The sequence below is a fragment of the Cryptomeria japonica genome, chromosome 10, assembly GCF_030272615.1.
Source record: "Cryptomeria japonica chromosome 10, Sugi_1.0, whole genome shotgun sequence".
NCBI lineage: Eukaryota > Viridiplantae > Streptophyta > Pinopsida > Cupressales > Cupressaceae > Cryptomeria > Cryptomeria japonica.
This window is the reverse complement of record NC_081414.1, coordinates 274,671,451-274,687,049: the sequence shown is the minus strand read 5'-3', so window position 1 is coordinate 274,687,049 and position 15,599 is coordinate 274,671,451. Positions and strand designations below refer to the sequence as shown.

Genomic DNA, 15,599 nt, shown 5'->3' with positions numbered 1-15,599 from the left:
TCCAAATCCACCTCAATAGAAGTTGCAGTCACCTCAATAGACCGCTTATCATACAACCCATGATAAACAAAACAAGGAAAGAAACCAGAAAAGGCCACCAACCTCAAACCACCCTCCTACAAGGTGCATAACCAAAGCCCTCACAAATCTCTCACCAAAACAAAAAACTCCAGAACAAGAAAGGGATTCCTATAAACCAACCCAAGTGGAAAGCCCGAACCGGGGATGACACCCACAAAAACCAACAGAAGAGGGACAAAATCGTGCACCCAAAATCCAACCCGCATGAACCCAAGAGCAAGACAACACCCATCAAGTGTGAGAAACAACACAATCGCACCTCCACAAAGTCCACCATCAGTGAAAGAAGTTGAGAGGTGCCCTGCCACCATCTCCACAATCTGAACCAATAAGTCCTTTGAACCCTCAGTAAAGAACCCCCATTCCATAATGGGGAGAAAAGGCCAGAGCACAGGAAAGAGGAAAGGGAAAAATGGATTGTCTCCCCCCCATTGCCATCGTCATCCTCATCAGCAACACCAAAATCATCCACCGACGAATCCCTCCCCTGCCCACTTTCTCCTACGCTCCCTTTCCCACCCAACGTTACTTTTCTATCTCTCAATAATTAGTTAACAATATGTCTCTTCTCGGTCTGCATGTATTGTTTTAGCATGTGAGGTTATTAATTTTAAATTTGTAATGAGGGTTTAGCTGACCTTGAAATATAGATTGAGGGTTTGTATAAATGCATGTAATATTCATCTGTCAGATGTATCGGTGTGGTATCTATGAGTGTGTGATTGAATAAGTGTTCAAACAAGGGTTTTGATTTTTCGGAAGTGCAAAGAGAAGTGTTTGGCAGAGCAGATCAGACTGTGCTTAACCAAAATTGTAAACAAGCATGTGGTGATGCTATTTTCATATCTCATGTAATCTAGATTGTTGTCCAATATTTTTAAGGCAGTGAACCTTCCCAAGGATCATAGCCCTTATTGTAATTTGAGCAGTGAGCTATAGGCAGTTTGCCTAAATGCATGTGCATTCCCCTCACATAATGTTGTTATACTTCTAAGAAGGTATACTAATATTTTGGTTTCAATCCCATCATGTCTTTTTCCTTAACTAGGATTCCATCTAAAAATCTTGGTGTTATGGTGTTGTGGTTATTTTCTTTGTGTTTCTTCACTGTACTTTTATTCATTTTCATTAAGTGGTTTAAAGGACAGATTAAGAATGTTAAAAATTACAGAAAATTGGTTCACCCCCCCTTCTAAGTGTTCCTTGTTTCCAACAAACAACATAAGTGATCCTCATTCACCTTTACTTTATCTATATTTTGAATGAGATGTTAAAATAATTAAATCAAAAGAAACACAAACTAGAGCTAGTGTTTCTCTCAATTATCAAAATTGTTACTTCATCCAAGCATAAGAAATTGTTGAATTTAATTTCCTCGTAAAAATAAATTGATGTGGGCCTATAAGGGATAATCATTGTTTCTCTCTTACACCTTTATTAATTCTTTCATTGATAGAGTATGAATCGCTACTAAGTAAACACCAATACTTGCATTTATAACTTGGTCAATAAATTCTTATACACAAGGTATGTTTACAAATTAAGGTAGTCATTCCTCAAAGTAAATTTATAAAATATGTTTGAAATTAAATAAAACAACCATTTAATAATTATAACCTATCTCATACATGATGTTATTGCTCCACATAAGAAAGTACTCAATGGAAGCCTTATAGTGATACTATTGATGAGAATATATACAATTAGAGAGATAAAAATAATATCAATCTTGCCCTTATGCCAAAACTAGTAAATCTGAAGGAATTTTTTAAATATTAACATACAAGGAAAATAATATAGCTCATTCCCACACATTTACCACACCAAATTTGATTTACCAAAATATATTTTTCTCTCAAGAATAGTGTAATATGTAACTGGTTACATAGTATAGGTTGTGGCTCACCACTGGTTTGGTTCACTGCCAATTGGACTCACTGTCCATTTAATACAAAAAGGAGCTTACAACCAGATTATGATGTATACAAAATTGAACTATTGTAGTTGCATTTGACATATGCATATATTATAGTTCCCTTGAAGTAAATAAGTTATATCATAACTTTGCTATACTTTATTTGCACACAATACACAACTACAACCTTTTCCCATATAGTACACAAAATAGTTGTTTTTCAACAACTATATCTCTAACACAATACTCTTGGCAATATATATCCACACCAAACTAACTGATTGGCCAAGGTGTACACCCTCCCTATCAAAGGGCACCAGGTTTGCCTCGGGTGCACCCTGCCTAGGTTGTGCATCCACCTTTCCAAGTTGCATGTAGTTGGACTGGGTGTTGGGTCTGCACCCATCCTAGCCAAGCATGCACTGGCCAGGTTGCACCCCGGGTGTACTGCAATGCATGACCCTAGCATGTAGCACCTCGAGTGTGTGAAAATTTCTTCGGGCACACCAGGGTACGCACCCACGTGGGTGGGGTGCACCCTAGTGCATGTTCAAGGTTCCTCGAATGCATGCTCCATGTTTCCTTGGTGCACCTGCACACGCGGTGCCCACACACCTTGGTGTGCGGCCTCATGTGCTCATCACACCCTTGATGTGCCCCGGTTCACATTCGAGGCACCTGCAGTGCACCCCCGATGAGAACTCCAACATCCAAAACATTAATGTAAATAATATTGCGACGCCCGATCAAGACTAAGTAGGGTGCAACACCAGAACTTCCCAGGAGGTTACCCATCCCATTACTACTCTGATCCAAGTGCGCTTAACTACAGAGTTCCGATGGGATCCGATTCACTAACACTGGTATGATCACACCTATTATAAGCTTGTTCAATCATGTACTTAGTAGACCCTTGCCCATGTGTGCATCACCATGGGCACCCCACCCATGGTGCACACCCATCCCGACCAAGGTGCGCACCCTCCCTATCCTAGGGAGACCAATTTTCCCTAGGTGCACCCTGTCCAGGTCGTGCATGCACCTTTCCAATTTGTGTGCCCTTGGACCAGATGTCGGGTGTGCACCCACCCTGACCAAGCATACATTGGCAAGGTTGCGCCTCGAGTGCATCTCGATGAATGAACCTAACCCCCCTCCCAATTTTCCTTCATTTTTGTTGCCAACATCTCTTTCAATCTATGCAGCTTAGCAATCTTCACATGGATATCACCTTCATGCTAGTCTCCAATTTTACCCAAATCTCATGAGTGGTCTCTAAGTCTATCATATTAGTCATCTCAGAATTTGACAAGGCACTCAACAATCCTTCCTTGGCTCTAATATTGTATTCTGCTTCCTTTATCTCATCTAGAGTAGTAAGACCATTTTGTGGAACATTATATACATTCTTAGTAATCTTCCAATAATATTCTCTAATGCATCTAAAATGAAATTGCATCTGACTCTTCCACAGAGTGTAGTTGGTTCCATCAAATCTCAAATTATCCTTCTTGAAAGAAAAGGTTGCCACCTCAGATCTCCTCAAGCGGTCAATCTTCTTACATAAGATCTAGCTTGGATACCAATTATTGGCAACAATGCAACAAACTGAGAGTGTGGGCAAATCAATTTGCACCAAAAACTACTACAACTTAAACCATAATTAAGATCTAATAATGAACCATTAAAGTATTAAACAAATCCACATCAACAACAGACATAACACCAATATTTTGGACATAGAAAACCCGGTTAAAGGAAAAACCATGGTGGGAACCTACCCACAATGAGATAATACCCTGTTAGTCCAGTAAATGTGAATATTACAATGGGAATGCACATGCATGCAGGCACACTACCCAAAGCTCACTGCACAAAATAAGAAACCCAAAAAGGCTACAACCTTAAGGGAAGGCTCACTGCCTTACAAAAAGTCTTGTTGACTTACAAAAACATTCAAACTACAATCCAGATTACATGAACTGCAAAAATAGCATCTTCATATGCTTGAGTATAGTTTTGGTTAAGCTTACTGTCAATTCTTCATTACAACACACTTCTTTGCATAATTATGGACAACTTCCCTTCTACTGAATGATTGATACAATATTCGCACATAGCAGGATCACTCTCAATGATTATTACACATATTTATACAAACCCTTCAACCTGTATTTCAAGGTCGGCCAAACCCTCAATACAAATTACAAAATAATATCCTCACATGCTACAAGAATACATGTAGACCAAAATAATGTCAGCTAATACATAGTCTAGACCCAGATCAATACCCCAAATATGAAATAACACTAATAATTTTGCCTCTAGCATCTGTAACATGCTACAACCACCAAGAATGTCGCATAGCATGAAGAACATCACCGGACAAGGAAAATCTTCAAGAACGCATTCAATAATCAATGTGGACCACCAATAAGCATAGAGAACAATCTAGAGACATTCACAAGCAATGTGAATTGCATTGAAACAACCACAACAACTCAAATTACCAGAATCATCATCATCTCTCTACCAAAGCATAAGAATATCAACATAACTAACTGCCAACTTGAAAGATTTGCTTGTGGATATCCAAATCATGGACCAGACTAACTAAGGACACACATCAACATCTAGAAAATATTCCAATCGTCTGCAACCAAAGATATAGCAATTTCAGAGCAATCTAGAGCACAAACTAGAATACCAAATAATACAAACAATGACATAACATCCTAGTACCAGATCTCATAACTTGATCAAATCATCACGTAGACCTCCACAATTGGGAATGAACCATCTAAAGATAATGTACAAGAAACCCTTTAAATTGCATTAGCTCACCTACAATACACTGGCTAAACCAACTCATCCAATCAAACTGCAACACGAGAACACATAGAAGAAAACTTTCCAACAATCTCCTCATCAACAATCTCCACATATTTTGACATCAATGACAACATATTAGTCAATATCCAACAATATTACCCTTTAGTTCATCCATACCCCTCTCCAAATTGGCAATTCTAGCTTCATGCTTCGTTTTCATAACTTTCACATCTTCAGTCAAATTCTAGGTCATTTTCAGGAGCTTATCGGTTTTATTAGGCATCAGATTCTTAGTAAAGGTGTCAATATCTTTTATACCTTGTTTGAGGAGGATAATTTTGCTAATCACCCATCAGAAGCACTTCAATATCTTCTTCATCACTTTTTCTATCTCCAAGCTCCATTTGGTCCACATTGAGGGGAATATCCAATTTAATCTCATCTTCCTCTTTTCCTTTTGTCTCTGCTGATTTCCCCACCTTTTTCTTTTTAGAGTTAATATGGCCCATCTCCTAGGGTTTGGAAGGAGGGGTTTTGTATTTTTTGGCTGCAGGTCTAGGGTGGGGTTTACACTTTTTGCTGTTGTTAGTGCCGAGAGTGGCCTTCTTAGGGGGATCCTCTTCTTCTGAGGGCCAAAATTTTGGGTCATCATCTAGCACATGAAGGTCACGCCAATCCATGGCCATCTCGCTTGACCCCTTCTCATTAACAATTTCAGTATCCGACACCACATGCACATTAGGTCTAGTAGAGGGTTTAGGGTTGCTTTAAATTTTGTGGACATGGGAAGGCTTGACCTCATTTATTTTGGCATATTCCAAAATAAAAGTAGACAATAATTAATAAAAGTAAAAAATTTAATTGTAAATAATATCAAAGTATTATTTAAAAATCAAGAATAATTTATAAATAATAGTTTATTAATTATAATTAAAAAATAAAGTTAACCATTTTTATAATACAAACTATTAATCATTTAGATATTGTAATATTAATTTTTAAAAATAGTAAGAATTAACTTAACTGTTTTAAGGACTTTTAAGTAATTAATAACCATTAAAAAAAAATTTACTTACAATATATTTTTTTAATTTTTGCAAGATAATAAAAGACCTCCCTATAGTTGAATCAGACATTACTTTTTGCATTTTTAGAACGCATTACTTTTTGATATGGTCAATTCTTGCTTAGGTCATGATGCTTTTTAGTAATTCATGAATTTCACTCTATTTTACAACTTTATAATATTTGTCAAAATAATCAATTTTAAGAAAATTATAAATCATGCTGCCACAATCTAACATGTCAAAATTATGTTTTTTTTGAATAATTCCAAATAATCAACAATCAATAATTAATTCTGAGCGGAAGTTCTGGTTCGGCCCAGGGACAACTTGCTGCAGAAGATTCAAAGAGTCCTGCAGAAGGGGGGAGCTCAGGTTGTAAGGATCCCGATGCTCCCTTGGATTCGGGGGACCCAGTGGGAAGACCAAGACCACGTGAAGTGTGGATAGCAGGAGGCAGCAGGAAAGGTCAGGTTCAAATTTCAAAATTATAAGGCGGCAACTCGGAAGGAGCTCTAGGACAGCAAGCGGCTAGCGGTTTAGAGAACATGGTGGAAGGTAAAGTATCTTCTAGAAGGGATTTCGAGAATCCGATGATCCCAGAGGATCTTAAGGGGGGATCCAGTTTGAATGGGCATATTGGCAAGTGGTCCTCTTTGTTTGGGGTCAAACCCAAAGGTAAGTCTTCACCGCCCCCGCTTAAAAATACCTTGAATATCTCTCAGGGCAAGTTTTCCATCTCTGTTCCAGACCAAATCATAGACCATAATATTGCTAGAATGGAAAATACATTGATTGGTAATTTTTTTGGGACGAGACTGAATATGGAGATCGTTCACGGATTTGTTAAAAGAAAGTGGAACTTGAAAAGCCAGGTAGATGTGGTTGCAATGAAGAAATGTTCATTGTCCTTCTCTTTCTCTTGTGAGGAGGATAGAAGAAACATTCTTTGTAGTGGATCCTAGGCAATCGGAAAATATATCGTGTACATCCAGAAGTGGTACCCTAATGCGAGAAGAGAAAAAAAAATTATATTTCAAGTTCTGGTCCGGATTAAACTCCCTCGGCTCCCAATGGAATACTGGGAGGAAGATGTGCTTCCAGGAATAGACAATACCTTTGGGGAGCTTATTGCTATTGATCAGGTCACGACATCTAAAAGAAGGCTTATTTATGCCAGGATTTGTGTAGGAGTTGGACCTGATACGAACATGCTAGAGGAGATAGAGATAGAATCTAAACGTGGGAAGTGGAGGTAGAATATTGTTTATGAATCAATCCCTTTTTCCTTCTTTCATTGTAAAAAAATAGGACACTAGGCTAAAAAATGCCTAAATAATGAGGTCAAATCTCATCCCCAAGCTAAGCTTTGGAAAAAAGAAGATAGCTCTCTGAAAGCTTCGGATTCTAATAATCTAGATCAGGAAAAACAGTCTCAGGTTGGAAGGATAGAGGTAGAACTCATCAGTGAAATGGGAAATGAATTGAAGAAAGGAGATAGTGAAAAAATATATCATCAGGAGATGGAGCAGAGTGGCAAGGATCCAAGGCATGAAGAAAGAAAATCTAAAGACAACAAATAGAATGAAGAACCAGAAGAGGATAAGACAGAGTTAATCTCAGATAAGCATGAGAGTAATGGAGATAAAAAATCCAAAGGCAACAAAGAGGAAGGAGATAATTTTAATCTTGTATCTAATTCTCTTGAAATAGGTAAAGAAACATACTTGATTCAGGATGCCCAACCTAATAACATTCTGTACCAAGGGTTGTCAAAGATCTCATTAGCTTCTCCAGTAAAGGTAAAGCTAACCTTTTCGAAGGAAAAAGAACCAAAATGGGGAGATGAGGAAGACATAAAAAAGGCACTGGGGAAGAGTGAATCAAAGCAGGAGGAAGAAGAAGGAGCAGAGGACAAAAGAAAGAACAAGCAAAAAAAAGAATAACAATAACATTAATAATAGTACACTAACTAGAAACACCAGAAGCAGGCTTGGGGATGTGGGGGCGCAACATAATTCTCCAGGAAGACATTCAAATGCTAAAAAGGGGTTAATGGAAACAAGCAGGAACATTGCAAATGGGACTCAAAGAACCATCTTTGAGGTAGGCATTTCTAAAAAACCATGAAGATCATCTCTTGGAATATTCGAGGACTGAACAGTCCTCAGAAACATGATTTAGTTAAAAGTATGATTAGAGATAAAAACCTTGATATTTTTTTGATTCAAGAAACCAAGATGGCAAAAGATAAAGTAGAAAGTTTGAAGATGTTAAAAAATGGAGGAGTTAGTGGAGGGAGTTCAGAAGGTGCCTCAGGAGGTATTGTTACTTTCTGGAACAAAAACAATGTAGAAGGAGAGGTGCTGATTCAGGACAACAACTTGGCTTGTATCAGATTTAAGAATCTTAAAAATTGCACTACTTGGGTCTTAACTAATTTGTATTCTCCTAACACTAAGACCGATAGAAGTGATTTGTGGAGAAATCTTACTTTGTTAAGAAGCAGGTTTGCTAAGGATAGCTGAGTTATTATGGGCGATTTCAACACCCCTTTGAAGGAAAATGAGAAAAAGGGAGGGAGTCAAGCTAATCTGGACAGGAGATTGGACTTGATGGATTTTATTAACAATATTGCTATCCATGACCTGAAGTTGCAAGGAGTTAAATTTAACTGGACCAATAGGAGTGGCGAGGATTTAATTTAGGTTAGACTTGATAGAGCTCTTCTATCCCTAGATTGGTTTAACCTTCATGTCTATTCTTTATCTTCTCACATAAGGGCAAGATCAGACCATTACCCAATTACCTTTACGGCGGAGGCAAAGAATAGAAGGAGGCATTTCCCTTATAGATTTGAAAGAATGTAGACTAAACACCCGGATATGGAAAGCAAAATTAAGGATTGGTGGTAGGTCAGTATTGAAGGAAATGCCATGTACAGAGTGGTTAAAAAGCTGAACATTGTAAAAGAAAATGTTAAGAAGTAGAATAAGGAGTGCTTTGGGAATATATTTTCCTTGAAAGCCACAATCCTCTTAGAGATAAAGGATATTGAGGATGAGATATAGAATAATGGTTATACTAATACTTCAAGAGATGTTGAAGATGTTGTCCTTATGAGATATCATGACATAATAGCCAAAGAAGAAACCTAGTGGAAACAAAGATCAAGAAATGTTTGGTTGAAGGAAGGGGACTGGAATACTAAATACTATAACCATTAATAGAATATCTCAGATTAAAGTGAATGGCAGAAGTGTTGAAGAAGAAGAACCCATGAGTAGGGCTGCTATGGATTTTTTCTCCAATCTACTTGCTAAGGATCAGAATTTGGATATGCAAGCCCAAAGGAATCTTCTAGAATGCATCCCTACAATATTAGGGGATGATGAGAATTCTCACTTGACTGCTATCCCATCCCATGATGAGATTCTGAAAGCTGTCAACTCCTTTGAAGGCAAAAAGGCCCCTGGCCTGGATGGTTTTTCCATGTTCTTTTTTCAAATGTACTGGCATATTAATTGCAATGATGTGTCCAGAGCTATGAAATATTTTTTTGGTGCTAGAAAATTTTGAAAGAGGTAAATGGCACTTTTATTGCTCTTATCCCCAAAAAGATGGGGGTTGATTCTATGGATCTCTTCAGACCTATAAGTCTATGAAACTCTCTTTATAAGATAATTTCCAAGGTTCTAAATTCTAGAATCCTAAAGTTGCTTCCCTCTATCATATCTCCTCAGCAAAGTGGTTTTATCCCAGGTACACAAATCTTGGACTCGATCATCTCAGTCCATAAAAATATCCATTCTTTGTCTAACTCTAAAAAAGAAGGCTTTTTTCTGAAGCTTGACCTATCTAAAGCCTGCGACAGAGTGGATTGGGATTTTATGATAGATGTACTCACTGCTTTTGTCTTCGGCTCTAGAAGTATTAATCTTATTAGACAATTAGTTTCCTCAACTTCTTTCTCTATTTTAATGAATGGATCTCCTTCCCATTTCTTTAAAGCATCTAGAGGACTTAGGGAGGGAGATCCCCTATCCCCAATTATCTTTATTATAATGGCGGAGTGTCTAGGGAGATGTATTGGGAAGTTGGTTGAGAAAGGGGAGTTTTGTGGATTGAATCCATCTTTTGCAGCTCAAATGTGTTCCCATCAGCAGTTTGTTGATGATTCTATAATAATGGGGAAAGCTATGGTGTAGGACTCTAGAATTTTAAAGAATTCTTTGGATAGTTATGGTTCAGCTACTGGACAACTTATTAATTGGTCTAAAAGTTTTGTTTATTTTATCAACACCCCGGAGAGGAGGATTAAAATAAGTAATATCCTGGGTTATCAAGTAGGGAGTCTTCCTACTTACTACTTGGGGCTCCCCTTATGCCATGATCCACCTGACACTTTTTGGGGAGCTTTGGTGGATAAATTCCACAAGAAGCTAATTGGCTAGAAGGGTGCTCTTCTAAGCCAAGCTAGTAAGGTCTAGCTGCTGAAATCTACTCTTCAAAGTATCCCTCTTTATGCCATTAGTCTCTTTAGAATTCCTGCCATGTATGCAGAGGCTATTGAAAATATTTAGAGAACTTTTTTATGGACAGGGGTTGAGGAGAAGAAGAGAATGAATTTGATTGCCAGGGATAAGGTATGCAAGACAATAAGAAAGGGAGGACTGGGTCTTAGAAGAATAAGAGACATAAATGAGTTCCTTATGGCCAAGGAGATTTGGAGAGGGTATAAAAATTAGGTAGAGTGGAAACTGATATGGGACAACAAGTATAAAAGACAATGTCCAACTCTTCAAAGCTTCCTTAAAGCGGAAAATATTCCAATTGGCTCTAACATTTGGAAAAATATTTCTAGAACAAGAGACTTAATTGCCAAAGGTACAAAATGGGAAATGGGGAAAGGGAATCTTATCCAATTCTGGGATGACTCTTGGTTGTTGGAGTCCCCTTTGACTGAAAATCCTGAGTGGAGTAGATTTCAGAACCAATGCAAGGAAAGATTTGGATCTATGGTGGGTGATTACTGGGAAGATGGATAGTGGAAGGATTTATCTCAGGTGGATCAGTCCTTGGGAAGTTTGAACAAAGTTATGAACTCTATGGTAAGGGTTGATGACGAAGACCAATTAATTTGGAAATTCACAACAAGTGGTACATTCACTGTGGCTTCTCTTTATTATCAACAATACTCTAACATGGAAAGCCCATGCTGGGCTAAGGCATGGATGAAAGGCCTCACCCCTAAGATTAACATTTTTTTCTGGACAACCCTTCAAGATAAAATTCTAACAATTGAGAATATCAGAAAAAGAGGTATGAGCATGCCTAGTGTTTGTATTCTATGTAAGCAGAATGAGGAGACCACTAATCATATGCTCTTTCATTGCCCTTTCTGTGCTGATGTTTGGGGAAGATGTCTGGACCACTTCAAAATCAGTTGGGGCTTCCCATAGTCGATTTAGGAGGTTTTCAACTCTTGGCATCATCCTTCAAGGAATAAGTCTACTACTTTATTGTGGAAACTTGCCTTACCTCATATGTGTTGGGGTATATGGAAAGAGAGAAATGACAGAGTTTTCAAACAGAAGGTTTCTAAGGATAAAATTGTGTTTGAGAAAATAAAAAGAAATATAGTGGAAAATATGAATATCATAGGAGGCATTGATAATCCTCAAGACAAGGATGATCAATTTATCTACAATAAGTGGAGATTAAAGGGTCGAGAGCACATTCAGATCAATCCTAGAGAGGGTATGATATGGGTCAGCCCACCCAATGGGTGGATGAAAATTAATTTTGACGGTGCTTCAAAGGGTAATCTGGGTGTTGCAGGATGTGGAGTGGTCCTTAGGGATGAATGGGGAACATGCAAAATCATAAAAAGAATCCCCATAGGAAACCAGACAAACCATGTAGCTGAAGCTATGGCGGCTTACCATGCGATGATCCTTGCTAAGGAAGCTAAATACACTAGAGTCTGCTGTGAAGGAGATTCATTGAATATAATCAATTGTTTAAATATGAAATTCCCACCTTCTTGGTCAATTAGCAATGCTATTAAAGCGACTAAGAAAATTAGTGAGGAATTTGAAATGTGTATTTTACACATGTGTATAGGGAGGCCAATTCCTACATTGATTGGGCTGCCAACCTAGCTTGCCAATCAAAAGACATCATTACTAGTTATGGTGAAAGTGAGATTACAAGTGAAATGAAATCCCTGCTTAATCTGAACTGCAACCAGGCTAGACAACGTGGTACTTTTAATCATAGTTTCTAATGCCTCTACCACTTTTTTTGATGCAGGTTTATTTTAGAGGTAATGAGCATTTATATAGGTGTCTTATCATAATTGTCTAGCACGGATTCTGGGCAATTTTACAAGGCTTCCACAAAAACCAGAGAAGAGGTTTTGAAGCTGAGAGAAGGAGTTTTAAGGAAAGGGCTAAAAAATGGGAGGTAATAAGAAAAGATTTGAACCCACCTCTTTCTCAGACTAGAGAAAGAATAGTGAAGTGTGGGATATCCTTCAATAGGGGGGTCTGAATGTGTTCATGGAAAGGCTAAGTGGGAAAGATCCAACAATTACCAACTATTTCATCAAGAACTGGAAAAATGGCAAAATCTTGGTCGGGTCCCAAATGATGAATGTTGATGAGGAGGTCATTGCTGAGGCTACGGGGATGATTACTAAGGGCATAAAATTTTATAGAGACCGCAACATATTTGATAAAGTAGCAGACAAGTTCCCAGTCATGGATGATGAGAGGAGAAAGATGGTGAAAATTGACAATTCCTACCATGCCCCAAAGAGGATTTATAGGCCATGGAGGTTTGTTTTATTTTCTTCTATTTCCTACATTACTTTGGATGGTAGGTTTACTAGAGCCTATGGTCATCACTTTGTCCTGCTCAACCATTTTTGACATGGGAAAAAGGTGAGTTTGCCTTATTACCTAGCCTGTTCTATGGACCACACTATCAAGGAGGTTCAGAAAGATCCCAAAGGTGACCATGCCCTCCACTAGGGGCTTATGGTTCTGGTTTATAAAATGCTTAAGAGGAAATGCATTGAAAAGCCTATTAAAGGCAAAAATGCAAGAGATGAGACTACAGAGAGTGAAGCCAGTGGATTCAACTTTGATTCGAAGACTGAGGAAGATTCAGAAGAGACTAGTAAAAAAGGGAGGAATAAGGCTAAGAGGAAAAGGATTGTGGTGGATTCAGACATTTCAGAGTCTGAAACTGAATCCTTTGAGAATAAATTTATTAAAAAAAAGAAAGGGAAAGCAATTGGAAAGTAGATTCTGAGGAAGAACACTAAAAAGGGAAACAACAAAGACATCAGCCATGTTCTGATTGATTATGAGGATGAATTTGAGGAGAACAAGAAGGATGAGGGTCAGGACAAAGAGGGGGAGGAAAACCTGGTGATGGGTAACATTGAGGGTTTGAACACTATAAGTCTGCAAAAGGAGGATAAAGGGGATAAAAGTGGTATTGGTGATAATGATACTATAAAAGCTTTTTGTGATACCATCAGAACCATGGTGAAGGATATTAATAGTTTGAAGACTGATATGAAGGCTATTACAAGAGTTACGATTGGTGATAAACCCTTGGTGGAACATGTTAAGGAACTGATTGTTGTACTTCACAATGCGGAAGCTATTGAATGTATGGTGGGTAAAATCATAGCAATGGAAAAAAGGTCAATGAGATGGAAGATAACAAGGAGATTAAAGGAATGGAAAATAAAATGAATAATCTGGGTAGCAGAATCGATAGACTCAAACTCAATGTTAAGAAGATAGCAGATCAAAAAAATTTAGATCCTCAAAGCTTCGGTGGATAACATGAACATCTTGATCAATAGATTTGAGAACAATGCAGAGAAGGATGGTGATAAAGATTAGCCGGACAAGAAGGGTCATGAAAAGAGGACCAGAGCTAATACAAGGACCAAGGCCGACATCAAAGGTCGTGAGTTGGAGGAATTAAAGACCTCGGTGAACAACATGAAACAAATGGTTGTCCATGCCGAGGATATCATGAAAAGTATTTAGGTCTCTGTCTTTGTATCTGTAGGGGTTCTAGGTTTTGTCTTTTTGCCGTCGTTGTGCTGTCCTTTTGCTGTCTATTTCTGGTTTTTTATGCTATGTAAGTTGATCCCTTTTTGTTCGGGTGGGATCTTTCTATTTTTTGAAGTGATCAGGCACGTTTCTTTCATGTTCTTTTGATCTCCTGGCTTGTACAAGGTTCGAGTACCTTTCAAATACCTGCTTTTACTTAATCAAAACAATCAATAATAAATAATAAATAATTAGAATTGTTATTTAAAATTTAATTTTTTATTAATAATTTAATATTACTTATAGTTTTTTTGTTCTTGAATTCTCATTGAGATTTTACATTTTTCTTCTTTTTCTATTTTTTTTTAATAGAAATTATCGAACTCTACATGCTATATTTTAAATTTAAATTGGGCTCTTCACTTACTAATATATATTAAATTTTGCATTTTGATATTTGTATTTTGTTTATTTGAAGTCATGAATTTATTGTATTTGAGAAATAGAATATATTTAATATTAGGAAAAAACTTTGAGTATCTTTTAATGGGGTGGGTATTTAAAGACAAACCATTTCCAAGAAGCAAGACATGGATTTAATCATGACCTAATCAATATCTTCATCCAACCTATTTGATGGGAATAAAAAAATTACTTGTTATTAAATATCATTCACCTATAAATTGATTTCTATTAGTTTTGGGGGGATGGAGGGATACATATGAATATAGAATGTTTTTATAGCATTTGTTGAAATGTGTCTCTCTAGTACCACTAATATAGAGCTCAAATGTATTTTCAAATGTTGGTGCAAATGACCATTTTGTAATTGATTAGAAACAACACGATCATTTATAACTCTTTTGCTATTGTAATAACTTGATTTGGAAATAATGACTAAACATATTAGCCAAGTCATATTTTATCTTAATTAAAAAATAAATTAATATATTAATTAATTTATTTATAAATAAATATAAATTTACAAAGTAATAGAACCATCTATATTACACTTAAAATATTGTTGTAAGGTATGCATACTTTAAAAAGCCAAAACTACATTATATATAAATGGATATTAACAATACTATTGTCCTCCTAATCTGCAACACTTGACTATGAAAACAAAAACAACACAATTTCAAGGTTTGGATTCATTTTCCATACTTTACAGAAGTCAAATTATTGTTTTGTAAGGACAAATTCACACTACGATAAATACAAAAGAACAAATACTTAATAAATACAAAAGAACAAATACAATTTTAACAATTGGCATCACAAATAGTTCTAGATATGATAGCCACTATCTCTGCAGTTTTTAATTCAATCTTCGAAAGTTAACCTTCAAAGATTGACTATGTTGTCTTTTTGTAGGTTTTTTCTCCTGGGGTTTTCAAATTGCTGCTCTAGGTTATTACTATGTATGTTTCTTCCTCTATTTTATTTCACAGACTGCATTCATTTTGTATGTTAGATAGTTTACATGTATACGCCACAAGTTTATGATATATGCATCTATGACTTTTTTATGTTCTTCTTGAATTACTTATCTTCAGATTCTAATATGTTCCGTTTTCTTCTTTAATTAATTATTGACAAGTTCTAATTTATTCTATGTTTACA

General features: G+C 36.8%; 1 pseudogene; it reads right to left on the bottom strand.

Moving 5' to 3' along the window:
* Nucleotides 1–2,754: 2,754 nt before the first annotated feature.
* On the bottom strand, nt 2,755–2,873 carry LOC131035507 (5S ribosomal RNA; annotated as a pseudogene).
* Between the last annotated feature and the right edge of the window lie 12,726 nt (nt 2,874–15,599).